The 26466-nt window shown below is 45.2% G+C and overlaps 3 pseudogenes; all 3 read right to left on the bottom strand.

Annotated features, from left to right (window-relative positions):
* Positions 1-313: 313 nt before the first annotated feature.
* Positions 314-2806, bottom strand: LOC113890192 (annotated as a pseudogene).
* Positions 2807-6021: 3215 nt separating this feature from the next.
* On the bottom strand, positions 6022-6980 carry LOC113890369 (annotated as a pseudogene).
* Positions 6981-9953: 2973 nt separating this feature from the next.
* Positions 9954-11440, bottom strand: LOC113890368 (annotated as a pseudogene).
* Positions 11441-26466: the final 15026 nt, after the last annotated feature.

Genomic DNA, 26466 nt, shown 5'->3' with positions numbered 1-26466 from the left:
CCCGCCATGCTTGCTAATTATGCCTGGGCTTCTAAGATCCGACCGGGGAGGCCTCAGTGTCTCATCTCCTTCGGGAGAACGGAAGGACGCCTGCGGCCTACATAAGTGGTGCAAACTTCTTGTCTTGAAGTTTTATTGGTCTCCCGCGTAAACCAAGCTACTCAGCCTCTTTTCTCCACTGAATTTTCCTACTGAGCTATCCTCATTCTATTACTCTTTATATCTTTGATAAATATTTAAATAAATAGGTCGCCTATGCCATCTCTCCTTCGAATACCCTGGATCAGCCGGGGCTGGACCCCGGCATACACTCACATAGAAAAACTAAAAAGAACACCACCTCCTTACATTTCACTTTTTACAAATCTCACAGATACATACATGTTTGATCATTGGACAAATGCATTGCATGAAGAGGAAATAAAGTAGAATAAAACTTTGTAGTGTGAGCAATAAAGAAAAATGAAGTTAGAGTTGAGCAATAATAAATACGTTAATGAAAAGAGATGTAAAAATCAGAATATGAAAACTAAATCATGGAAGTTAATATAAATTCAGTGCATGTGACAAAAGAGGGCAAAAAAGATGGTTGATTCAGTGGATAAGAAAACAAATCCTGCCCACAAGAGTCCTATTTCACTTAACTCACATATTCAGGATTAACATATGAAGACTCTGAAACCATTAGGAGTACAATAGTTCCCACCATGAAAACTTGGGGTGTGGTGACCTGGGCTACGGGAGGTTTGCAAATGTGGTCAACCCCCTCATAACAAATCTTTCCTCTTTGAGACTCAGTTCTCAGCATCACTGTCCAGACCTTCACTATGTTCATAGGCTCAGTTTTAGCTCCTCTCCAGCCCCTACAGCTAGCCTTTAATGACCTCCATGTCCCACCTTGATGACCCTTCTGTGGGGAATCCGAACTGTACAGCCCTACATTTTACTCCAGACCCCAACTCCCAGCCAGAAGACATCTGATCAGCACAGCTCCATCTCTGTAGAAATGTTCTCACTTATTTCTGTCTGTAATCACAGAAAACCCAACTTCTCTCCCTGGGATTGTCTCACTTACAATTAATTTATTCCACTTTTCTAAAACTTCTGATTTTTTGGTGTTCAGGTCTTCTGTGACCACACCTCAATCCCCTCCAAGATAAAACTACTCTGAATTATCAGGGCAGCAAATGCAATCTACCAGATCTTCCTTCCTCCTATTGAACACCTTCAACCAAAAACCCCTGATGGAGGAATTCATGGCTCATGTTCTCTGTTTTCCCTCAGCTAGAGAAAGCTGAACAACCTTTACGACAGTTCCTTTTCAAAGGGACAATCGCGGTTGAATCACACATGGCTTGTCAATCCTATTACAGACCTCAGCCTTACCTTTCATTCTTCTCAAAGACCATCACAAACCTTTACTAACTACTGGTACACTTCAACAAATTTAGCTCACCAAAGACTGCTGGGAGGAGGAGAGGTGGAAATCTTTAGATAGATCAGTATATAATGAAGCACATCGAATTAAAGTTTTTTTAAAAACATGTGCTCCACTAGGAGCACTGATTGAACAAAAGCAGCAGTACACACCTGAGATAAAGGTTTCCTGTTGGCACAGTTGATGCCCCCAATGAACACCATGTTGGGCATGATCGGCCGCGGGTAGTCCATCACAAAGTCTCCTCTGAACAGCCACACGGATCCAGAGGCAAGAATCTCCCCCAGTGACACCTCTCTCTGAAGAAGCTCAGAGGCCATACGTTCATAAGGAGTGAAGGTAAACTGGCAAATGTACTTCAGGGCCAGAGGGTAGAGCATGTTCTTGACCCTTTGGAAGAATGTCATGCAGTCTGAATTCCTTGTTAACAACCTGGGAACATATGAGAAAGGGTTTGGGCATGCTGTGCCCTCAACATCTAAGTCACAGGGAATTTGCCGCAAAAAAAACACAGCAGGAATGGACAGGTACTTAGCCAGCACTGCCCCGCAGGGGTTAAAAGGATCTGTTAAAACCACATCAAAGGAACTGGCATTCAGGTCTCTGATCAAGTCCTTGTTATGCAATAGTGCCTCACAAGACCTTTCAAACAGCAAAGACACATTTTTCAAAGTTGCCATAGCTTCCCAAAACATTGTTAGAAAATGTACTCTTTGGAAAAAGACATGAATATGGGTCCTCGTGATGGACTCAAACTCATCCTGTGTGTAGGGAACGGTGTAGACTTTCACGGTAAAAAAGTTCTCTGCCTTGATGTGCAGGTTCACCTCCGGAGCAACGACCACTGCCTGGTGACCTCTGGCGTGGAGCTCCCGCACAGCCTCCCGCATGCTGAGCCAGTGGCTGCCCTCCATGGGGACCACCAACACCTTCCCAGCCTCAGCCCATCGCCCGGCGCACAGACAGAGCAGGAGTCCAGCCAGCACCTGCCGCCGAAGCTGCAGTCCCAGGGCCATCTCCGCACAAACCAGAAGCTACTGACTTTCTGCTCAGCCTGCGCTGCCTATATTTGTTTCCATACCTTGTCATCAAGTCACTTGAGAACAATGGCATGTCATTGGAGGGCAGTGTGCCCTGTTTGCATTAATCCTTACAGAATAAGTCCGTGCCTGTGTTTCATCACTTGTGTGTTCACCCACGGAAGACCACTCCCCTTTCCTGGGAAAAAGTAAGACTTGCTGCTCTGTCTGGGGAGCATTCAGGTTCACTCTCTTGTTCATCCAAGACGCAAAGCAAGGCTGTGCCTGTCCTTTCTGTTGGTCACCTCCTACCTCTCTGCTAACCCTGTTCTCTGGGGCTGGACTGAACGCTGAGGAGTCACCTCTGCCCCAGTCCCCACCCAGAACCGCTGTTGCGTGTGACCTTATCTGAGAACTCTTTAAACTATTTCTCCTCATCATGAGTGAACACAGAGCACATCCAGGGAAACATATAACATCACGAGAACAGCCTTCTCTCAGCAGGGAGGGGATGGTGGCTCCCTGGATTGTTCTTGTTGTATACTGCACACCTCATGCACTGCTCAGGAGAGAGTCTGTCCAAACAGCTACCTCATATGGAAACTTCTGGAAGAATCCTTAAAGACAACAGCAGAAGGGCTGCTTGAGAACTCTTTCTCTGCCTCATGGAATAGAACTTCCTGTTACCTAAATCATCAATTGGAAAGGCAGCTCTTTGTAATGACAGTGGGGTTCGGAGGACGCCAGGCTCCAGGGCCTGCTGCACTTTGGACAGGAGAGACGGGCCCCATGCCTCCGTGCAGGCTCTGTGTAGGGACTGAAGTGTGCATTATTCTGGATCTTTATTACATCTTATAGTTTATGTTCAGGGCTTCCCAGATGGTGCAGTGGTAAAGAATTCTCCTACAAATGCAGGAGACACAAGACACATGGACTCTGTCCCTAGGTTGGGTTCGGAAGGTCCCTTGGAGTAGGAAATGGTAACTCACTCCGTTTTCTTGCCTGGTATAGCTCACAGACAGAGGAGCCTACACAAAACTATACAAGAAAAGTCTTAATCATCAGATAACCACAAAGGTGTGGTCACTCACCGAGAGCAAAACGTCTTGCACTGTGAAGTCAAGCAGGTCTTAGGAAGAATCACTATAAACAAAGCTATTGGAGGTGATGGAATTCCAGCTGAGTGATTGCAAATCCTAAAATTGATGCTGCTAAAGTGCTGCACTCATTACACCAGCAAATTTGGAAAACTCAGCAAGGGCCACAGGACTGGAAAAGCTCAGTTTACACTCCAACCTCAAAGAAAGACAATGCCAAAGAATGTTCAAACTACTGCACAATCGTGCTCATTTCACATGTTAGCAAGGCAATACTCAAAATCCTTCAACAATATGTGAATTGAAAACTTCCAGATGTACAAGCTGGATTTAGAAAAGGCAGAGGAACCAGAGATCAAATTACCAATATCCACTGCATCATAGAAAAAGCAAGGGAATTCCTGAAAAAAATCTACTTCTGCTTCATGACTACTTGAAAGGCTTTCATTCTGTGGATCACAACCATGCAGAAAATTCTTAAAGAGATGGGAGTACCAGACCACATTACCTGCCTTCTGAGAAACTTGTATGTGGGTCCAGAAGCAACAGTTAGAACTGAACATGGAACAGCTAACTAGTTCAAAATTGGGAAATGATCATGTCAAAGCTGTATATTGTCATCCTTCTTATTTAATTTATATACAGAGTACATCATGCGAAATGCCACACAGCTTGAATCACAAGCTGGAATCAAGATTGCCAGGGGAAATATCGACAACCTCAGATATGCAGATGATACCACACTCATGGCAGACAATGAAGAAGATGAAAGAATCTCTTGATAAGAGTGAAAGAGGAGAGTGAAAAAGCTGGCTTAAAACTCAGCATTCAATAATTAAGATCATGGCAAATAGATGGGGGGAAAGTGGAAACACTGACGGATTTTATTTTCTTGGGCTCCAAAATCACTGTGGATGGTGACTATAGCCACAAAATCAAAAGACGCTTGCTCCTTGGAGGAAAAGCTATGACAAAACTAGACTGTGTATTAAAAAGCAGAGACATTACTTTGCCAACAAAAGTTGATACAGTCAAACCTATGGTTTTTCCAGCAGTCATATATGGATGTGAATGTTGGACCATAAAGAAGCCTGAGCACTGAAGAGCTGATGCTTTCGAATTGTGGTGCTGGAGAAGACTGCATAGCCTCCCCTGGACAGCAAGGAAATCAAACCCGTCAATCCTAAGAGAAATCAATCCTGAATATTCCCTGGAAAGACTGCTGCTAAAACTGAAGCTCCAGTGCTTTGGCCACTTGATGAGAAGAACTGACTCATTGGAGAAGACCCTGATGCTGGGAAAGACTTAGGGAAGAAGAAGAAGGGGAATACAGAGGATGAGATGGCTGAATGTCATCACTGACTCCATGGACATGAGTTTGAGCAAACTGCGGGAGATAGTGAAGGACAGGGAAGCTTGGTGTGCAACAGTCCATGGGGCCACAAACAGTTGGACACAACTTGGCAACTGAACAACAACAACAATAATTCAGGGTTAATATAAGCAGACTCTGACACTATGAGGAAAGCCGTAGCTCACACCATAGAAATGCAGGGTTGGTGACTGGGCTGCGGTAGGCGTGGTGATGTGCTCGGTCCCTTCCTGTTCTCAGTTCTCAGCATCCCTGTCACCACCTTCACTGTGCTCTTGGCTCAGTTTGACCTCCTCTCCAGCCCCCACCACTAACCTTTGAGGACCTCAGTTGCCCATGCTGAGCACCCATCTGACACGCCATTCAACTCTGTGCATCCCCCCACATTACTCCAGACCCCAACTCCTGGTCAGAAAACTTCTGGTCAGCATAGCTCCATCTCAAGAAACTTGGCTCAATTATTCCTCTCTCTGATCACAGAGAGCCCGACTTCCATCTCCGGTTTTGTCTCCCTTCCACTCTATTTATTCAACCTCTCTGAAATTCTGCTGCCTTTTGGGGTTGAAGTCTCCAGTGATCACACCCAATATATTTCCAAGACAAAACCACAATGAACTATCAGGACAATAAATGTATTTGCCAATTCTCTCCTCCTCCAATTGAACACCCCAAGCAAAAAGCCCATGACGGTGGATTCACATCTCAAGTTCTTGGCTCCTACTTGATTGAGAAAACTGCACAAACATTACAACAGAGGCTGTATGAAAGGACAGTCATGGTCAAACCACCCCATTCCTTGTCAAACCTAACATGGACCTTCACCCCTGCCTCTCATTCATCTCAAATTCCATCACAAACCTACACTACACTCCTGGAGCACTTTAATAATATCTCAACAAAGACTGTTCAAAGGAGAATGCAAGGTAGAAATCTTTAGAAAGATCAGTAGCTAAGTAAGCACGTGGAAGTAGGCTGTTCTTTTTAAATATGTTCCACTTGGGAATTCCCTGTTGGTCTAGTGATTGGAACCATCCACTTCACTGCAAGAGCCTTAGGTTGCAGTGTGGTGAAAAAGTTTTTTAAAAATTTTTTTATTCAAAGATTGTGCTCCACTAGGAGCACTGATTGAACAAAAGCAGCAGTACACACCTGAGATAAAGGTTTCCTGTTGGCACAGTTGATGCCCCCAATGAACACCATGTTGGGCATGATGGGCCGCGGGTAGTCCATCACAAAGTCTCCTCTGAACAGCCACACGGATCCAGAGGCAAGAATCTCCACCAGCGACACCTCTCTCTGAAGAAGCTCAGAGGCCATACGTTCATAAGGAGTGAAGGTAACCTGGCAAATGTACTTCAGGCTCAGAGGGTAGAGCATGTTCTTGACCCTTTGGAAGAATGTCATGCGGTCTGGATTCATTGTTAATAACCGAGGAACATAAGAGAAAGGGTTTGGGCATGCTGTGCCCTCAACATCTAAGTCACAGGGAACTGAACGCAAGAAAAACACAGCAGGAATGGACAGGTACTTAGCCAGCACTGCTCCGCAGGGGTGAACAGGGTCCGTTAAAACCACATCAAAGGAACTGGCATTCAGGTGCCTGATTAGATCCTTATTATACAGCAGCCCCTCACAAGACCTTTCAAAGAGTAAAGACGCTTTTTTCAAAGATGCCATAGTTTTCAAAAACATCGTTACCCAATGTACTCTTTCAAAAAGCATATGTACATGAGTCTTCATGAGGGAATCAAATTTGTCCTGTGTGTAGGGAATATCGTAGGTTTTCATGGTGAAAAAGTCCTCTGCCTTGATGTGCATATTCACCTCCGGAGCAACGACCACTGCCTGGTGACCTCTGGCGTGGAGCTCCCTCACAGCCTCCCGCATGCTGAGCCAGTGGCTGCCCTCCATGGGGACCACCAGCACCTTCCCAGCCTCGGCCCATCGCCCGGCGCACAGACAGAGCAGGAGTCCAGCCAGCACCTGCCACCGAAGCTGCAGTCCCAGGGCCATCTCCGCACAAACCAGAAGCTACTGAGTCTCTGGTTGGGCTGTGCCACCTATATGTGTTCCCTTATCTTTATCTTATCATCAAGTCACTTAAGCAAAATGGCATGTCATTGGAAGGCAGCGTGCCCTCTGAACATTAATCATTACAGAATAAGTCCACGCCTGTGTTTCATCACCTCTGATTTCACCCAGGGAACGGTTACCCGCTCCCCTTATCTTGGAAAAACTCTTCTGACCTGCTGCTCCCTCTGGGGAACATTCTAGTTCACTCTCTTGTTCTTCATCCAAGACCCAAAGCAAGGCTGTGCCTGTCCATTCCCTTGGTCACCTCCTACCTCTCTGCTAACCCTGTTCTCTGGAGCTGGACTGAACGCTGAGGAGTCACCTCTGCCCCAGTCCCCACCAGAACCTCTGCTGAATGTGACCTTATCTGAGAACTCTTTAAACTATTTCTCCTCATCATGAGTGAACACAGAGCACATCCAGGGAAACATATAACGTCACGAGAACAGCCTTCTCTCAGCAGGGAGGGCATGGTGGCTCCCTGGATTGTTCTTGTTGTATACTGCACACCTCATGCACTGCTCAGGAGAGAGTCTGTCCAAACAGCTACCTCATATGGAAACTTCTGGAAGAATCCTTAAAGACAACAGCAGAAGGGCTGCTTGAGAACTCTTTCTCTGCCTCATGGAATAGAACTTCCTGTTACCTAAATCATCAATTGGAAAGGCAGCTCTTTGTAATGACAGTGGGGTTCGGAGGACGCCAGGCTCCAGGGCCTGCTGCACTTTGGACAGGAGAGACGGGCCCCATGCCTCCGTGCAGGCTCTGTGTAGGGACTGAAGTGTGCATTATTCTGGATCTTTATTACATCTTATAGTTTATGTTCAGGGCTTCCCAGATGGTGCAGTGGTAAAGAATTCTCCTACAAATGCAGGAGACACAAGACACATGGACTCTATCCCTAGGTTGGGTTCGGAAGGTCCCTTGGAGTAGGAAATGGTAACTCACTCCGTTTTCTTGCCTGGTATAGCTCACAGACAGAGGAGCCTACACAAAACTATACAAGAAAAGTCTTAATCATCAGATAACCACAAAGGTGTGGTCACTCACCGAGAGCAAAACGTCTTGCACTGTGAAGTCAAGCAGGTCTTAGGAAGAATCACTATAAACAAAGCTATTGGAGGTGATGGAATTCCAGCTGAGCGATTGCAAATCCTAAAATTGATGCTGCTAAAGTGCTGCACTCATTACACCAGTAAAATTTGGAAAACTCAGCAAGGCCCACAGGACTGGAAAAGCTCAGTTTACACTCCAACCTCAAAGAAAGACAATGCCAAAGAATGTTCAAACTACTGCACAATCATGCTCATTTCACATGTTAGCAAGGCAATACTCAAAATCCTTCAACAATATGTGAATCGAAAACTTCCAGATGTACAAGCTGGATTTAGAAAAGGCAGAGGAACCAGAGATCAATTACCAACATCCACTTCATCAGAGAAAAAGCAAGGGAATTCCTGAAAAAAATCTACTTCTGCTTCATGACTACTTGAAAGGCTTTGATTCTGTGGATCACAACAAACTGTGGAAAATTCTTAAAGAGAAGGAAGTACCAGACCACATCACCTGCCTTCTGAGAAACCTGTATGTAGGTCTAGAAGCAACAGTTAGAACTGAACATGGAAGAACAGACTAGTTCAAAATTGGGAAATGATCATGTCAAAGCTGTATATTGTCATCCTCCTTACTTAATTTATATGCAGAGCACATCATGTGAAATGCCACACAGTTTGAATCACAAGCTGGAATCAAGATTGCCAGGGGAAATATCGACAACCGCAGATATGCAGATGATACCACACTCATGGCAGACAATGAAGAAGATGAAAGAGTCTCTTGATAAGAGTGAAAGAGGAGAGTGAAAAAGCTGGCTTAAAACTCAGCATTCAAAAATTAAGATCATGGCAAATAGACGGGGGGAAAGTGGAAACACTGATGGATTTTATTTTCTTGGGCTCCAAAATCACTGTGGATGGTGACTATAGCCACAAAATCAAAAGATGCTTGCTCCTTGGAGGAAAAGCTATGACAAAACTAGACTGTGTATTAAAAAGCAGAGACATCACTTTGCCAACAAAAGTTGATATAGTCAAATCTATGGTTTTTCCAGCAGTCATATATGGATGTGAATGTTGGACCATAAACAAGCCTGAGCACTGAAGAGTTGATGCTTTCAAATTGTGGTGCTGGAGAAGACTGCATAGCCTCCCCTGGACAGCAAGGAAATCAAACCCGTCAATCCTAAGAGAAATCAATCCTGAATATTCCCTGGAAAGACTGCTGCTAAAACTGAAGCTCCAGTGCTTTGGCCACTTGATGAGAAGAACTGACTCATTGAAAAAGATCTGCTGCTGGGAAAGACTTAGGGAAGAAGGAGAAGGGGAAGACAGAGGATGAGATGGTTGAATGGCATCACTGACTTCATGGACATGAGTTTGAGCAAACTCCGGGAGATAGTGAAGGACAAGGCAGCCTGCTGCTACAGTCCAAGGGGCTGCAAACAGTTGGACACAACTTGGCAACTGAACAACAACAACAATAATTCAGGGTTAATATAAGCAGACTCTGACACTATGAGGAAAGCCGTAGCTCACACCATAGAAATGCAGGGTTGGTGACTGGGCTGCGGTAGGCGTGGTGATGTGCTCGGTCCCTTCCTGTTCTCAGTTCTCAGCATCCCTGTCACCACCTTCACTGTGCTCTTGGCTCAGTTTGACCTCCTCTCCGGCCTCCACCACTAGCCCTTGAGGACCTCAGTGGCCCATGCTGAGCACCCATCTGACATGCCATTCAACTCTGTGCATCCCCCCACTTTACTCCAGACCCCAACTCCTGGTCAGAAAACTTCTGGTCAGCATAGCTCCATCTCAAGAAACTTGGCTCAATTATTCCTTTCTCTGATCACAGAGAGCCCAACTTCCATCTCAGTTTTGTCTCCCTTCCACTCTATTTATTCAGCCTCTCTGAAACTTCTGCTTCCTTTTGGGGTTGAAGTCTCCAGTGACCACCCCTAATACCTTTCCAAGACAAGACCACAATGAAGTATCAGGACATTAAATGCAATTTGCCAGTTCTTTCCTCCTCCAATTGAACACCCTCAAGCAAAAAACCCATGATGGATGGATTCACAGCTCAAGTTCTTGGCTCCTACTTGATTGAGAAAACTGTATGACCACTACAACAGATGCTGTTGGAAAGGGCAATCATGGTCAAATCACCCCATTCCTTGTCAAACCTAATATGTACCTTCACCCCTGCCTGTCATTTGTCTCAAAGTCCATCACAAACCTACACTACACTCCTGGAGCACTTTAATTATGGATGTCGCCAAAGAGTGTGTGAAGGAGAATGAGAGGTAGAAACCTTTAGGAAGATCAGTAGCTAAGTAAGCACGTGGAAGTAGGCTGTTTTTTTTAAATATGTTCCACTTGGGAATTCCCTGTTGGTCTAGTGATTGGAACCATCCATTTCACTGCAAGGGCCTAGTTTGCAGTGTGGTGAAAAGTTTTTAAAATCTCTTTAATTAAAAGAATATGCTCCACTGGGAACACTGATTGAACAAAAGCAGCAGTACACACCTGAGATAAAGGTTTCTTGTTGGCACAGTTGATGCCCCCAGTGAACACCATGTTGGGCATGATCGGCCGCGGGTAGTCCATCACAAAGTCTCCTCTGAACAGCCACACGGATCCAGAGGCAAGAATCTCCCCCAGTGACACCTCTCTCTGAAGAAGCTCAGAGGCCATATGTTCATAAGGAGTGAAGGTAACCAGGCAAATGTACTTCAGGGCCAGAGGGTAGAGCATGTTCTTGACCCTTTGGAAGAATGTCATGCGGTCTGGATTCCTTGTTAATAACCGAGGAACATAAGAGAAAGGGTTTGGGCATGCTGTGCCCTCAACATCTAAGTCACAGGGAATTTGCCGCAAGAAAAACACAGCAGGAATGGACAGGTACTTAGCCAGCACTGCTCCGCAGGGGTGAACAGGGTCCGTTAAAACCACATCAAAGGAACTAGCATTCAGGTCTCTGATCAGGTCCTTGTTATACAATAGTGCCTCACAAGACCTTGCGAAGAGCAAAGTCACATTTTTCAAAGATGCCATAGTTTTCAGAAGCATTGTTAAAAAATGTGCTCTTTCAAAAAGCAGTTGTATATGAGTCTTACCAAGGAAATCAAACTCGTCCCAGGTGTACGGAACGGCGTAGGTTTTCGTGGTAAAAAGTCCTCTGCCTTGATGTGCATATTCACCTCCGGAGCAACGACCACTGCCTGGTGACCTCTGGTGTGGAGCTCCCGCACAGCCTCCCGCATGCTGAGCCAGTGGCTGCCCTCCATGGGGACCACCAGCACCTTCCCAGCCTCGGCCCATCGCCCAGCGCACAGACAGAGCAGGAGTCCAGCCAGCACCTACCGCCGAAGCTGCAGTCCCAGGGCCATCTCCGCACAAACCAGAAGGTGCTCCGTCGCTGGTGGGGCTGTGCCACCTATATTTGTTCCCTTTTCTTTATCTTATCATCAAGTCACTTAAGTAAAACGGCACGTCATTGGAAGGCAGCGTGCCCTCCGAACATTAATCATTACAGGTTAAGACTATGCCTATGTTTCATCACCTCTGATTTCACCCAGGGAAAGATTACGCCCCGTTACTTTGGAAAATCTCATCTGACTCTGCTGCTCCCTCTGGGGAGCATTCTAGTTCACTCTCTTGTTCTTCATCCAAGACCCAAAGCAAGGCTGTGTCTGCCCTATTCCCATGATCGCCTCCTACCTCTCTGCTAACCCTGTTCTCTGGGGCTGGACTGAACGCTGAGGAGTCACCTCTGCCCCAGTCCCCACCCAGAACCTCTGCTGAATGTGACCTTATCTGAGAACTCTTTAAACTCTTTCACCCCAATTCATAGGTGAACTCGGAGCTAATCCAGGGAAATGTATTACGTTGCTAGGGCTGCTTTCTCAGCAGGGAGGGGATGGTGGCTCTCTGGTTCGTTCCGGTTCCACACTCGACACCTCTTACGCTGCTCAGGAGAGAGTCTATTGGAGCAGCTGCCCAATATGGAAACATCTGGAAGGATCCTTGAGGACAACAGCAGAAGGGCTGCATGAGAATTCTTTATCACCTCATGGGATAGAATTTCCAGTTATCTAAATCATCAGTGGGCAAGGCAGCTCTTTGTAATGGCAGTGGGGCTCAGAGGGGGCCTGGGCCCAGACCTTGCTCACGCTGGCAGGAGGAAGCTGGCCCCGTGCTTCCATGCGGGTTCTCTGAATCCTCTTCTGATGCAGAAGGTACCAGTCCTCCACTACTCTGGCTAGGGACTGAAGTGAATTAATCTGTACTGTTATTATATCTTATAGTTTATGTTCAGATTTTTCTCCAAGGTCAGTTACAGACCAAATCCTGAAAAGGACAGATTCCTCAGAAGAGAGTAGCTCCAGAATTTGTGAGACCCTTCTGAGGTGGGGCCTGTGCAATGATTGTGTCTCAGACCCATGAGGTGATCCTACTACAGAGACTGATGGTCACGTGTGCTCAACAGAAGGTGACATCTCCACGTCTAATCTGCCCTGGGGAAGATGGGGTAGGACTTTCTGGGCTGCCCAGCTTTCTCACTGAGCACCCTCTTCTGCATCCATGGCTTCTGCCATAAGGACAACCTGCCATAATCCACATGTCTGGCCAGGCTGATGTTTTCCTTTGGGAGAAAGCTTTCCCTCATTCAGAATCCACGTTGATAACAGATTTCATCACAGGGCAAATGCACGCAGGCCAGTGTGCCTCCTGTATCACACAGGCTGCCACCATGCTGGGGGCATTTCCTTTAACCATCCTTGGAGGCTGTGGTCCAAGATCCTGGATCTCCAACAGCAACATCTCAGCTCTTTTTCTGGATCCTCTTTCTGTCCCAGCTATATTCCTGCATGTTTCCCCCAAGGCTCACTTTCTGACCTCCATTCCCAGCTTAAATCCTATCATACCTGTCAAGCAGATTACAGGGCACTTGTCAGCAAAACCAGAGCCAAGCACCAACTCCGTGGGGAATAGAAAAGGTCATCACTATGCCAGTCGCCAGGAGTGGAAGTCCAAACACCCCTGCCCACTGCATCTTGGTATCTGAATCACCAGGAAGAGCACAGCCAAGCACTGGATGGAAGAACACTTTCCTTACACAGAGCACGAGGAGCCCCAATACTGGGCATTGGTACCCACAACCAGCCAGTCTCCCCTGATGGCCGACACAGAGCAATTTGCCTACATGCATCCCTTTTATGCCCAGTAGAAAGACCCTGCCCCCTCCCTGAGGAGGACAGTGTAACAGCAGGGTTGGCCAAGTTCCATAACATGCGTGCACTTCAAAGACAGAAGAGCAGTCATTGAACCTGAAACAGGGAAATACACTCTCACACAGTGTGATAAGCCTAGCATAGGCTGGTTGGCTCCTATTGAGGAAGAGTTCCAAGCCCAAGGCCCACTCTTACGCTGCCAAGTGAAGGCCAAAACACTACATGCATGGGAGTTCCCTGGTGGTCCAGCGGCTAATAATCTGCCTTGTAATGCAAAGGACATGGGTTCAATCCCTGATTGAGAAACTAACATCCCACGTACCATGGGGCAACCAACTTTGTGTACCATAGCGAAGATCCTGCCTGCCACAACTGAGACCTGATACAGCCAAAAACAAATAAATAAATTTAATAAATATTTTATTACTTATTTATAAATAATTTAATAATTTATAAATAAATAAAACTGCTTCCATGAGACTGCCTTTCCCAACACCAAGTTTTATGATTTTTTACATGAAGGCAAGCCACAGTTGGTGCTTTGATGGGCCCCACCTTCCCCTGCACAGAGGTACGAATAAGCAAGAAGCATTCTTGACAGTGAGAGAACTCTACACCATGGGACTTTCATGGAACTTGCAAGAGCAGGTCGCAGGGGACTGAAAACGGAGAGGGCTGTGTTCACCTCAAAGTGCCTGGAACAGGGTGACTTGGAACAACAAAAATGTACTGCCTCCCACTCTGGTATCAGAGTTGAAGGACATGCGCTCATCTTCTCCTGCGAGAACTCCAAAATTACAACTCCCTGCTGAACAATCATCGACAGGAGAATGTTGGACCCCACAAAAAAAAAGGTTCCCCACCTCCAAGGGCAAAGGAGAAGCCGCAATAAGATGTAGGAGGGGCAAAATCACATTTAGAATCAAACCCCATACCCACCAGAGACGCTCGGAGGACTCAGACAAAACCTCGTGTGCAACAGGATGCAGAGACCCCCAGAGACTGAGCCAGACCTGCCTTCGAGTGTTTGAGTGTCTCGTGCAGAGGCACGGGCCAGCAGTGGCCTGCCATGGGGACAGGCACTCTGGCTGCAGCAGACCTGGGTCACCCAGCATGTGGCATCAACCCTCTTGGAGGAAGTTGCCATTAGCTCCACCATAAAGCCACCGAGCAGACGACCCACAAGCTGCAGAACAATGATACCAAACAAAGTCTGGCACTGTTAAGAAAGCTCTAGGACCCACAACAGATTTCCCAACCTGGGATCTGGCAAAGGGATGAGGACCCCCAGGGAATTTGACTTTAGAGGCCAGTGGGAGACTGAGCCAGACTTGCCTACGAGTGTCCAGGAATGTCCGGTGGAGGCCTGGGAGGACAGTTTGGCCTCAGGCCAAACAAGAGTGAGGGAATACAGCCCCACCCTTCAACAGAAATTGATTAAAGATTTACTGAGCTTAGCCCCGCCCATCGGAACAAGACCCAGTTTCCCCCATCAGTCTCTCCCATCAAGAAACTTCCATAAGTCTTATCCTTATTCATCAGAGGGCAGACAGAATGAAAACCACAATCACAGAAAACTAACCAAACTGATCACATGGACCACAGCCTGTCTAACTCAATGAAACTGTGAGCCATGCCGTCTAGGGCCACCCAAGATGAACAGGTCATGGTGGAGAGGTCGGACAGAATGTGGTCCACTGGAGAAGGGAATGACAAACCACTTCAGTATTCTTGCCTTCAGAACCCCATGAACAGTATGAAAAGGCAAAAAGATAGGACACTGAAAGAGGAACTCCCCAGGTTGGTAGGTGCCCAATATGCTACTGGAGAAGAGTGGAGAAATAACTCCAGAAAAATGAAGAAACGGAGCCAAAGCGAAAACAATACCCAGTTGTGGATGTGACTGGTGATAGAAGCAAGATCCAATGCTGTAAAGAGCAATATTGCATAGGAACCTGGAATGTTAAGTCCAGGAATCAAGGTAAATCGAAAGTGGTCAAACAGGAGATGGCAAGACTGAACATCAACACTTCAGGAATCAGCGAACTCAAATGGACTGGAATGGGTGAAATTAATTCAGATGACCATTATATCTACTACTGTTGGCAAGTATCCCTTAGAAGAAATGGAGTAGCCCTCATAGTCAACAAAAGAGTCTGAAATGCAGTACTTCGGTGAAATCTCAAAAACAACAGAATTATCTCTGTTCATTTCCAAGGCAAACTATTCAATATCACAGTAATTCAAGTCTATGCCCTGACCAGTAATGCTGAAGAAGCTGAAGTTGAATGGTTCTATGATGACCTACAACACCTTCTATAACTAATACCAAAAAAGATGTCCTTTTCATTATAGGGGACTGGAATGCAGAAGTAAGAAGTCAAAAGATACCTGGAGAAACAGGCAAGTTTGGCCGTGGAGTACAGAATGAAGCAGGGAAAAGGCTAACAGAGTTTTGCCAAGAGAATGCACTGGTCATAGCAAACACCCTCTTCCAACAACATAAGAGAAGACTCTACACATGGACATCACCAGATGGCCAACACCAAAATCAGATTGATTACACTCTTTGCAGCCAAAAGTGGAGAAGCTCTATACAGTCAGCAAAAACAAGATCAGGATCTGACTGTGTCTCAGATCATGAACTCCTTATTGCCAAATTCAGACTGAAATTGAAGAAAGTAGGGAAAACCACTAGACCATTCAGGTATGACTTAAATCAAATCCCTTATGATCATACAGTGGAAGTGACAAATAGATTCAAGGGATTAGATCTGATAGACAGAGTGCCTGAAGAACTATGGACAGAGGTTCATGACATTGTGCAGGAGGCAGTGATCAAAACCATCCCCAAGAAAAAGGAATGCAAAAAGGCAAAATGGTTGTCCGAAGAGGCCTTACAAGTTAAATTGAGAAAAGAAGAGAAGCAGAAGGCAAAGGTGAAAAGGAAAGATATACCCATGTGAATGCAGAGTTCCAAAGAACAGCGAGGAGAGATAAGAAAGCCTTCCTCAGTGATGAATTCAAAGAAACAGAGGAAAACAATAGAATGGGAAAGACTAGAGATCTCTTCAAGAAAATTAGAGATACAAAGGGAACATTTCATGCAAAGATGGGCACAATAAAGGACAGAAATGGTATGGACCTAACAGAAGCAGAAGATATTAAGTAGAGGTGGCAACATACACAGAAGAACTATACAAAAAGGATCTTCATGACCCAGATAACAAGAATGGTGTGATCACTCACCCAGAGCCAGACAGTATGGAGTCCAAAGTCAAGTGGGCCTTAGGAAGCATCACTACAAACAAAGCTAGTAGAAGGTATGGAATTCCAGTTGAGCTATTTCAAATCCTAAAAGTTGATGCTGTGAAAGTGCTGCACTCAATATGCCAGCAATTTGGAAAACTCAGCAGTGGCCACAGGACTGGAAAAGGCTAGCTTTCATTCCAATTCCAAAGAAAGGCAATGCCAAAGAATGCTCAAACTATCACACAATTGCACTCATCTCACACACTAGTCAAGTAATGCTCAAAATTCTCCAAGTCAGGCTTCAACAATACGTGAACCGTGAACTTCCAGTTGTTCACGCTGGTTTTAGAAAAGGCAGAGGAACCAGAGATCAAATTGCCAACAATCGTTGAATCATCAAAAAAGCAAGAGAGTTCCAGAAAAACATCTATTTCTGCTTTATTGACTATGCCAAAGCCTTTGACTGTGTGGACCAGAACAAACTGTGGGAAATTCTTCAAGAGATGGGAATACCAGGCCACCTGACCTACCTCTTGAGAAACCTGTATGCAGGTCAGGAAGCAAGAGTTAGAACTGGACATGGAACAATGGACTGGTTCCAAATAGGGAAAGGAGTATGTCAAGGCTGTATATTGTCACCCTGCTTATTTAACTTATATGCAGAGTACATCATGAGAAACATTGGGCTGGAAGAAGCACAAGCTGGAATCAAGATTTCCAGGAGAAATATAAATAGCCTCAGATTTGCAGACAACACCACCCTTACAGCAGAAACCGAAGAGGAACTAAAGAGCCTCTTGATGAAAGTGAAAGAGGAGAGTGAAAAAGTTGGCCTAAAACTCATCATTCAAAAAACTAAGATCATGGCATCTGGTCCCATCACTTCATGGCAAATAGATGGGGAAACAGTGGAAACAGTGACAGCCTTTATTTCTTGGGCTCCAAAAATCACTGTAGATGGTGACTGCAGCTGTGAAATTTAAAGATGCTTGCTCCTTGGAAGAAAAGCCATGACCAACCTAGACAGCATATTAAAAAGCAGAGACATTAGTTTGCCGCCAAAGGTCCATCTAGTCAAAGCTATGTTTCTTCGAGTAGTCATGTACGGATGTGAGAGCTGGACAATAAAGAAAGCTGAGCGCCAAAGAATTGATGCTTTTGAACTGTGGTGTTGGAGAAGATTCTTGAGAGTCCCTTGGACATTAAGAAGATCCAACCAGTCCATCCTAAAGAAAACCAGTCCTGAATATTCATTGGAACGACTGATGCTGAAGTTGAAGCTCCAATACTTTGGCCACCTGATGTGAAGAACTGATTTATTGAAAAAGAACCTGATGCTGGGAAAGATTGAAGACAGGAGGAGAAGGGGATGGCAGAGGATGAGATGGTTGGATGGCATCACTGACTCAACGGACATGAGTTTGAGCAAGCTCTGGGAGTTGGTGATGGACAGGGAAGCCTGGTGTGCTGCAGTTCTTGGGGTCAAAAAGAGTCGGACATGACTGAGCGACTGAAGGGCACAGTCCAAATCAAGGTGTCGCAGGGCCACCCTCCCTCCGAAGGCTCTGAAGGGGAACCTCTCCTCGCCTCTTCCAACTGTGGTGTCTGCCTGCAGCTTTGGTCCTCCGTGGCTTATAGATGCATCACTCTTTGCCCATCTTCCCCCGTGTGTCTTTACATTGTCTGCCTTCTGTGCATGTCTGTTGCTGTGACTGAGTCTCTTTTTATAAAGACAGCAGTTGCACTGAGGACTTTCCTGGTGGCTCAGAGGTAAAGAATCTGCCTGCCAATGCAGGAGACCTGGGTTCAATCCCTGAGTTGGGAAGATCCCCCTGGAGGAGGAAATGGCAACTCACTCCAGTATTCCTGCCTGGAGAATTCCATGGACAGAGGAGCCTGGCGGACTTCAGTCCATGAGGTCAAAAATGAGTCAGACACAGCTTAGTGACTCAACAACAACAGCAAGTCATACCTCAGTTAACTTGACTACCTCTGTCAAGACACTGTATCCAAATACGCTCACATTCAGAGCTGTTGAGTGTTAGGATCATCACATTTTTAAAAAAATTATTATATATATATTTTTGGCTATCCTGGACATATTTTTGGACTGTAGCACACCAGACTCCTCTACCCATGGGACTTCCCAGGCAACAATACCGGAGTGGGTTCCATTCCCTTCTCCAAGGGATCTTCCTGATCCAAGGATAAAAAAATTATTCATTTATTTATTTTTGGCTGTCCTGGGTCTTAGTTGCTACATGCAGGCTTTCTCTAGTTGTGGTGGGTGGGCGGGGCCTCCCCTTCACTGCAGCACGGGCGTCTCCTCGCGATGGCTTCTCTCGTCGTGGCGCAGGGGCTCTAGGCTCACAGGCTTCAGCTGTCGCAGCACATGGGCTCAGTAGTTGTGGTTCTGAGGCTCTAGAGCACAGGTTCACTCCACAGTATGCGGAATCTCCCCAGACCAGGGATCGAACCCTTGTCCCCTGCATTAGCAGGCAGACTCTTATCCACAGCGCCACCAGGGAAGTCCCATAACATATCTTTTTTGAGGTAGCCTCAATCCAACCTATAACCAAGCACCAGCTCTCCACGGGATGTGTGAGCCAGGCTGGGGCTGGAACTTCATCCAAAAGACTGGGGTAGCTACTGAAGTCGGTGTGGCCAAGTATGTGCTTTTTAAGAATCCCTTTTGCAGAGAAGTGGGGAATAATTCAGAGGGGTCAGCCTGGACCCTAGGGGTCCTCCTCAGAGGCTGTTTGTGTGAGGTGAAGGCCTGTATCCCAGTTGAAGTCATCTTGGGGACTGAGTCGATTGAGAGGCAGTACGGGAATTATTCCAGCAGGGGGCGGTCACAGCAAACGTTCAGTTCAGTTCAGGTCAGTCGCTTAGCCGGCTCTGACTGCAACGCCAGGGCTCCCAGAGTTTACTCAAACTAATCATTGAATCGGTGATGCCATCCAGCCATCGCATCCTCTGTCATCTCCTTCTTCTGCTTTCAATCTTTCCCAGCAACAGGGTCTTTTTAAATGAGTCAGCTCTTCGCATCAGGTGGCCAAAGTATTGAAGCTTCAACTTCAGCATCAGTCCTTCCAGTGAACACCCAGGACTGATCTCCTTTAGGATGGACTGGTTGAATCTCCTTGCAGTCCAAAGGACTCTCAAGAATCTTCTCCAACACCGCAATTCAAAAGCATCAATTCTTCGGTGCTCAGCTTTATATATAGTCCAACTCTCCCATCCATACATGACTACTCAAAAAACTATAGCTTTGACTACACGGACCTTTTTTGGCAAAGTAATATCTCTGCTTTTTATTATGCTATCTAGGTTGGTCATAGCTTTTCTTCCAAGGAGTAAACGTATTTTAATTTCATGGCTGCAGTCACCATGTGCAGTGATTTTGGAGCCCAGAAAAATAAAGCCTGTCACAGTTTCCACATCTGTTTGCCATGAAGTGATGGGACCAGATGCCATGATCTTAGTTTTCTGAATGTTGAGCTTTAAGCCAACTTTTTTACTCTCCTCTTTCACTTTCATCAAGAGGCTCTTTAGTTCTTCTTCACTTTCTGCCACAAGGGTGGTGTCATCTGCATATCTGAGGTTATTGATATTTCTCCCAGCAATCTTGATTCCAGCTTGTACTTCCTCCAGCCCAGCATTTCTCATGATGTACTCTGCATATAAGTTAAATAAGCAGGGTGACAATATACAGCTTTGACATACTCCTTTCCCTATTTGGAACCAGTCCATTGTTCCATGTCCAGTTCTAACTCTTGCTTCCTGACCTGCATACAGGTTTCTCAAGAGGTAGGTCAGGTGGCCTGGTATTCCCATCTCTTGAAGAATTTCCCACAGTTTGTTCTGGTCCACACAGTCAAAGGCTTTGGCATAGTCAATAAAGCAGAAATAGATGTTTTTCTGGAACTCTCTTGCTTTTTTGATGATTCAACGATTGTTGGCAATTTGATCTCTGGTTCCTCTGCCTTTTCTAAAACCAGCGTGAACAACTGGAAGTTCACGGTTCACGTATTGTTGAAGCCTGACTTGGAGAATTTTGAGCATTACTTGACTAGTGTGTGAGATGAGTGCAATTGTGTGATAGTTTGAGCATTCTTTGGCATTGCCTTTCTTTGGAATTGGAATGAAAGCTAGCCTTTTCCAGTCCTGTGGCCACTGCTGAGTTTTCCAAATTGCTGGCATATTGAGTGCAGCACTTTCACAGCATCAACTTTTAGGATTTGAAATAGCTCAACTGGAATTCCATACCTTCTACTAGCTTTGTTTGTAGTGATGCTTCCTAAGGCCCACTTGACTTCACATTCCAGGATGTCTGGCTCTAGGTTGGTGATTACACCATCGTGGTTATCTGGGTGATTAAGATATTTTCTGTATAATTCTTCTGTGTATTCTTGCCACCTCTTCTTAATATCTTCTATTTCTGTTAGGTCCATACCATTTCTGTCCTTTATTGAGCCCATCTTTGCATGAAGTGTTTCCTTGATATCTCTAATTTTCTTGAAGAGATCTCTGCTGCTGCTGCTGCTGCTGCTGCTAAGTCGCTTCAGTCATGTCCAACTCTGTGCGACCCCAGAGACAGCAGCCCACCAGGCTCCCCGTCCCTGGGATTCTCCAGGCAAGAACACTGGAGTGGGTTGCCATTTCCTTCTCCAATGCATGAAAGTGAAAAGTGAAAGTGAAGTTGCTCAGTCGTGTCCGACTCTTAGCGACCCCATGTACTGTAGCCCACCAGGCTCCTCCGTCCATGGGATTTTCCAGGCAAGAGTACTGGAGTGGGGTGCCACTGCCTTCTCCGAAGAGATCTCTAGTCTTTCTCATTCTGTTGTTTTTCTCTATTTCTTTGCACTGATCACTGAGGAAGTCTTTCTTATCTCTCCTTGCTATTCTTTGGAACGCTAGATTCAAAGAGTACATCTTTCCTTTGCTTTTTGCTCCTCTTCTTTTCTCAGCTATTTGTAAGGCCTCCTCAGACAACCATTTTGCCTTTTGCATTTCTTTTTCTTGGGAATGATCTTGATCCCTGCCTCTTGTACAATGTCATGAACTTCCGTCAATAGTTCAAAAGGACATCTTTTCAGGCACTCTATCAGATCTAATCCCTTGAATCTATTTGTCACTTCCACTGTATAATCATAAGGGATTTGATTTAGGTCATACTTGAATGCTCTAGTGGTTTTCCCTACTTTCTGCAATTTGAGTCTGAATTTGGCAATAAGGCGTTCATCATCTGAGCCATAATCAGCTCCTGGTCTTGTTTTTCCTGCCTGTATAGAGCTTCTCCATCTTTGACTGCAAAGAATATAATCAATCTGATTTCGGTGTTGACCATTTGGTGATGTCCATGTGTAGAGTCTTCTCTTGTGTTGTTGGAAGAGGGTGTTTGCTATGACCAGTGCATTCTCTTGGCAAAATTCTATCAGCCTTTGCCCTGCTTCATTCTGTACTCCAAGGCCAAACTTGCCTGTTACTCCAGGTATTTCTTGACTTCCTACTTTTGCATGCCAGTCCCCTATAATGAAAAGGACATCTTTTGGGGGTGTTAGTTCTAGAAGGTCTTGTAGGTCTTCATAGAACCATTCAACTTCAGCTTCTTCAGCGGTACTGGTCGGGGCATAGACTTGGATTACTGTGATATTGAATAGTTTGCCTTGAAAACGAATAGAGATCATTCTGTCATTTTTGAGATCACATCCAAGTACTGCATTTTGGACTCTTTGTTGACTATGAGGGCTACTCCATTTCTTCTAAGGGATTCTTTCCCATAGTAGTAGATACAATGGTCATCTGAGTTAAATTCACCCATTCCAGTCCATTTAGTTCGTTGATTCCTAAAATGTCAGTGTTCACTCTTGCCATCTCCTGTTTGACCTCTTCCAATTTACCTAGATTCATGGGCCTAACATTCCAGGTTCCTACGGCAGTGCGTAAAGGATGGGCCCAGAGAAGGCAGAGGCAGGGCTGCTGAGGGCATCCTGCATCACCCAAAAAAGGATGGTTTGGATTTGGGAGCTGTGCATAGACAGGGCACTAAAAAGGGTTTCTTAGCTATGGGTGAAATGTTTCAGCCCCTGAACTAGTCCCCCAAACCCATTAAAATGACTGTGAGTATATGATGGGGGCAGGCACATCTTGTCACGTTTAAGGGTTCTCTCCCCCATTCTAGGTGGTGCAGTGGTAAAGAATCCAGCTGCCAGTGCAGAAAATGCAGCTTTGATCCCTGGCTTGGGAAGATCCCCTGGAGTAGGAAATGGCTCTCCACTCCAGTATTCTCACCTGGGAAATCTCATGGACAGAGGAGTTGGTGGACTACAGTCCATGGAGTCGAAAAAAGTAGGGCACAACTGAGTCCTGCCACCACAACTCCCATTCTAAATTAACTCGGTTGCATTTTGTGTAGACACTAGCGTCATCTGATCTCTGTTGGCACTTCTTGAACTCAGAGGCCCTGGGGAGAGTGGGACCCATGGAGGATGCTGGTACCTTCACAGAGATGGAGGCAATGCTTGGGAAAAGCAGGGCTATGGGGAGGGAGGAGCATGCCTTCCTGGTGCCTATGAAACACCAGAAGGATATGTCCAAGGTAGTTGGCTCCATGGGTCTGGAGCAGAGGAGGGTCTCAACTGCACAGATGGACTTGGAACCCTCAGCATATGGTGGAGACTGAAGCCAGGGGTGTGCGTGAGGTCACCCCCAAAAAAGTCCAAAAATAGAAAAGGACATTTCTCGAGCATGACCCCTGAGAGATGGTGTTCCCGCACTTCCAATCTCATAAACCTAAACATAAAACTATTATATTAAACTTTTTGAAGGAAACATAGGACCAAATCCTCACACCTTGTGCTTAGTCACTCAGTTGTGTCTGACTCTTTGCAACCCCAGGGACTACAGTCTGCCAGGCTCCTCTGTCCATGGGGATTCTCCAGGCAAGAATACTGGAGTGGGTTACCATCAACTTTTTTGAAGGAAACCTAAGACCAAATCTTCACACCTCAGAGTAGGCAAAGATTTCTTAGGACACAAAAGTACAGACTATTAAAAACTCGATTCATCAGACTTTATCAAAAGTCTGCTCTTCGAAAGATACTTATTAAAAAATACAAAAGTGTAGACCAGACACTAGGAGAAAGCATCAGCAAGATATGTATCTGATGAAGGACTTGTATACAGAATGGATAAAGAACACTTGTGACTCAAAAATAAGAAGACAAACACCCCAATAAAAATGAGCAGAAGAGCACAGATGATGAGTACAGATTCACAACCGTGAAGGGACAGTTGTGTGAAAGAAAGGTATGCATGTGATCAAAAAGCACGTGGAAAGATGTTATTGGTCATGAGGAAATGCAAATGAGGAGTTCTCTGGCAGCCCAGCTGTTAGGATTTGTAGCCTTCACAGCTGTGGCCCAGATTCAAACCCTGGTTGGGGAACTAAGATCCTGCCACCCATGCAGCATGGCCAAAATAGGATGGAATGAATGAAGGAGGGAGGGCAGGCAGGAAGGAACACAGAGGATGGGAGGGAGGAAGGAAAGGGAGGAAAGAAGGAAAGAGGGAAATACAAATTAAAACTGGGATGAAATTCCACATTCCCACAAGAGTGGTTAAAATATAAAAAACTGACAATAGCAAGTGTCGCCAAGAGTGGAGGGGCAGGATTATAAAATAGTTTTATATTTTACTACTGCTTTACAAAATAGTTTGGCTGTTTCTCATAAAGTTATACATACACCTACCATATGACCCAGCAATCCTACTCCTAAGTATTTACCCAAGAAATACAAAACAATTTATTCACAAAAACACACGTACTCAAATATTCATAGCAGCTTTTTTCCATTCATATTTGTATAATTTTATTCAGATGAAACTCTAGAAAGTGCATTGTAATCTCAGTGATGGGTATAGGATCAGGGGTTGCCTAAGGCTTAGGGAAGGTGTCGGTTGACCAGGATAAAAGACAAGGCCAGTTACTGAAGTGACTGATAGCTTTCAATGAACAATGTTGGATTCATGAGCTCCGAAGAAGAAGATTTAGCTTCAGGACCAGGGACCTAATCACTCAAGAGCTTTTGTGTAGCAGAGTTTTATTAAAGTATAAAATGGAACAGAGAAAGCTTCTGACATAGACATCAGAAGGGGGAGAGAGAGTGCTAGGCTTATCAAGGCCTTATATACTTTTTTCAGGCCCACTGCCACAACATACATCTTAAATTAACAAGATTAGAACTAACAATAGAAAGATCTTACCAGACCCACTCCCATAATATACATTTTAAGATGACAGGATTAGGTTCTTGTTAAGGAGATACATGTCCTCAAGCCAGATACATTATTATATTGACTAGGACAAAGCAAAGTAGAGGACAACATTTGTCCTTATCTCCTTGAGAGCCCCAGACCCCGTTCTCCTTCTCAAGGGCTCCAGGCCCCTTTATCCAACTCGGAGACCCTGGACTTCTTATCAACCTACCTAGGAACTGACTTTCTCATGATGAAAGTGTCCCGTGTCTTGACTGTGGTGATAGCTACATGGGTATACACAATTGTTATAACCCAGAAATGTACAAGGGGAAATGGTGCATTTTACCACAGCAAGGGCTTCCCAAGTGGCACAGTGGTAAAGAATCTGCCTGCCAATGCAGGAGACGCAAGAGACACAGGTTCAATCCCTGGAGTGGGAAGTGGCAAACCACTCTAGTATTCTTGCCTGGAAAATTCCATGGGCAGAGGAGCCTGGTGCAAAGACTGAGCACTCACACTACTCTATAATAAGCTACACTACTGCATGTAAATAATACCTCAGTGACATTAATTTTTTTTAAAAATTGAAAAGATATGATGCAATTGCAAAAGTGTTTAACTTTCCTGAGCTGATGAAGATCAAAATTTACCATGGAAAACATTAACAGAAAAAAACCCCATAGCTAATAGTATTTCTTTCAGATGCCGGTGAATATTTTTAATTTTAAGTTTAAATTTAAAACTATCTATGAGCATCACAGAAGGGGGAAAAAAAATCCCTAATGGAGAACAAAAGTCAGAGACTTTAAAAACCAAACACTTATAAGCCCCCACATGATTACCTTAAAAGCTGATGGATTATCCTTCCCTGGGGACATTTATATTTGGAAAACTCAGTGGTGGCCACAGGCCTGGAAAAGGTCAGTTTCATTCCAATCCCAAAGAAAGGCAATGCCAAAGAATGCTCAAACTACTGCACAATTGCACTCATCTCACACGCTAGTAAAGTAATGCTCAAAATTCTCCAAGCCAGGCTTCAGCAATACATGAACCATAAACTTCCAGATGTTCAAGCTGGATTTAGAAAAGGCAAAGCAGCCAGAGATCAAATTGTCAACATCCACTGGATCATCGAAAAAGCAAGAGAGTTCCAGAAAAACATCTATTTCTGCTTTATTGACTATGCCAAAGACTTTGACTCTGTGGATCACAGTAAACTGTGGAAAATTCTGAAGGAGATGGGAATACCAGACCACCTGCCTTGCCTCTTGAGAAACCTGTATGCAGATCAGGAAGCAACAGTTAGAACTGGACAAGGGACAACAGACTGGTTCCAAATAGGAAAAGGAGTATGTCAAGGCTGTATATTTTCACCCTGCTTATTTAACTTCTATGCAGAGTACATCATGAGAAACACTGGGCTGGAAGAAGCACAGGCTGGAATCAAGATTGCCGGGAGAAATATCAATAACCTCAGATATGCAGATGACACCACCCTTATGGCAGAAAGTGAAGAAGAACTAAAAAGCTTCTTGATGAAAGTGAAAGAGAGTGAAAAAGTTGGCTTAAAGCTCAACATTCAGAAAACTAAGATCATGGCATCCGGTCCCATCACTTCATGGCAAATAGATGGGGAAACAGTGACAGACTTTATTTTGGGGGGCTCC

The sequence above is a fragment of the Bos indicus x Bos taurus genome, chromosome 3 (assembly GCF_003369695.1).
Source record: "Bos indicus x Bos taurus breed Angus x Brahman F1 hybrid chromosome 3, Bos_hybrid_MaternalHap_v2.0, whole genome shotgun sequence".
NCBI classification, from domain to species: Eukaryota; Metazoa; Chordata; class Mammalia; order Artiodactyla; family Bovidae; genus Bos; species Bos indicus x Bos taurus.
The sequence above is the reverse complement of the archived record's forward strand: the minus strand, read 5'-3'. Positions and strand labels throughout refer to the sequence as shown.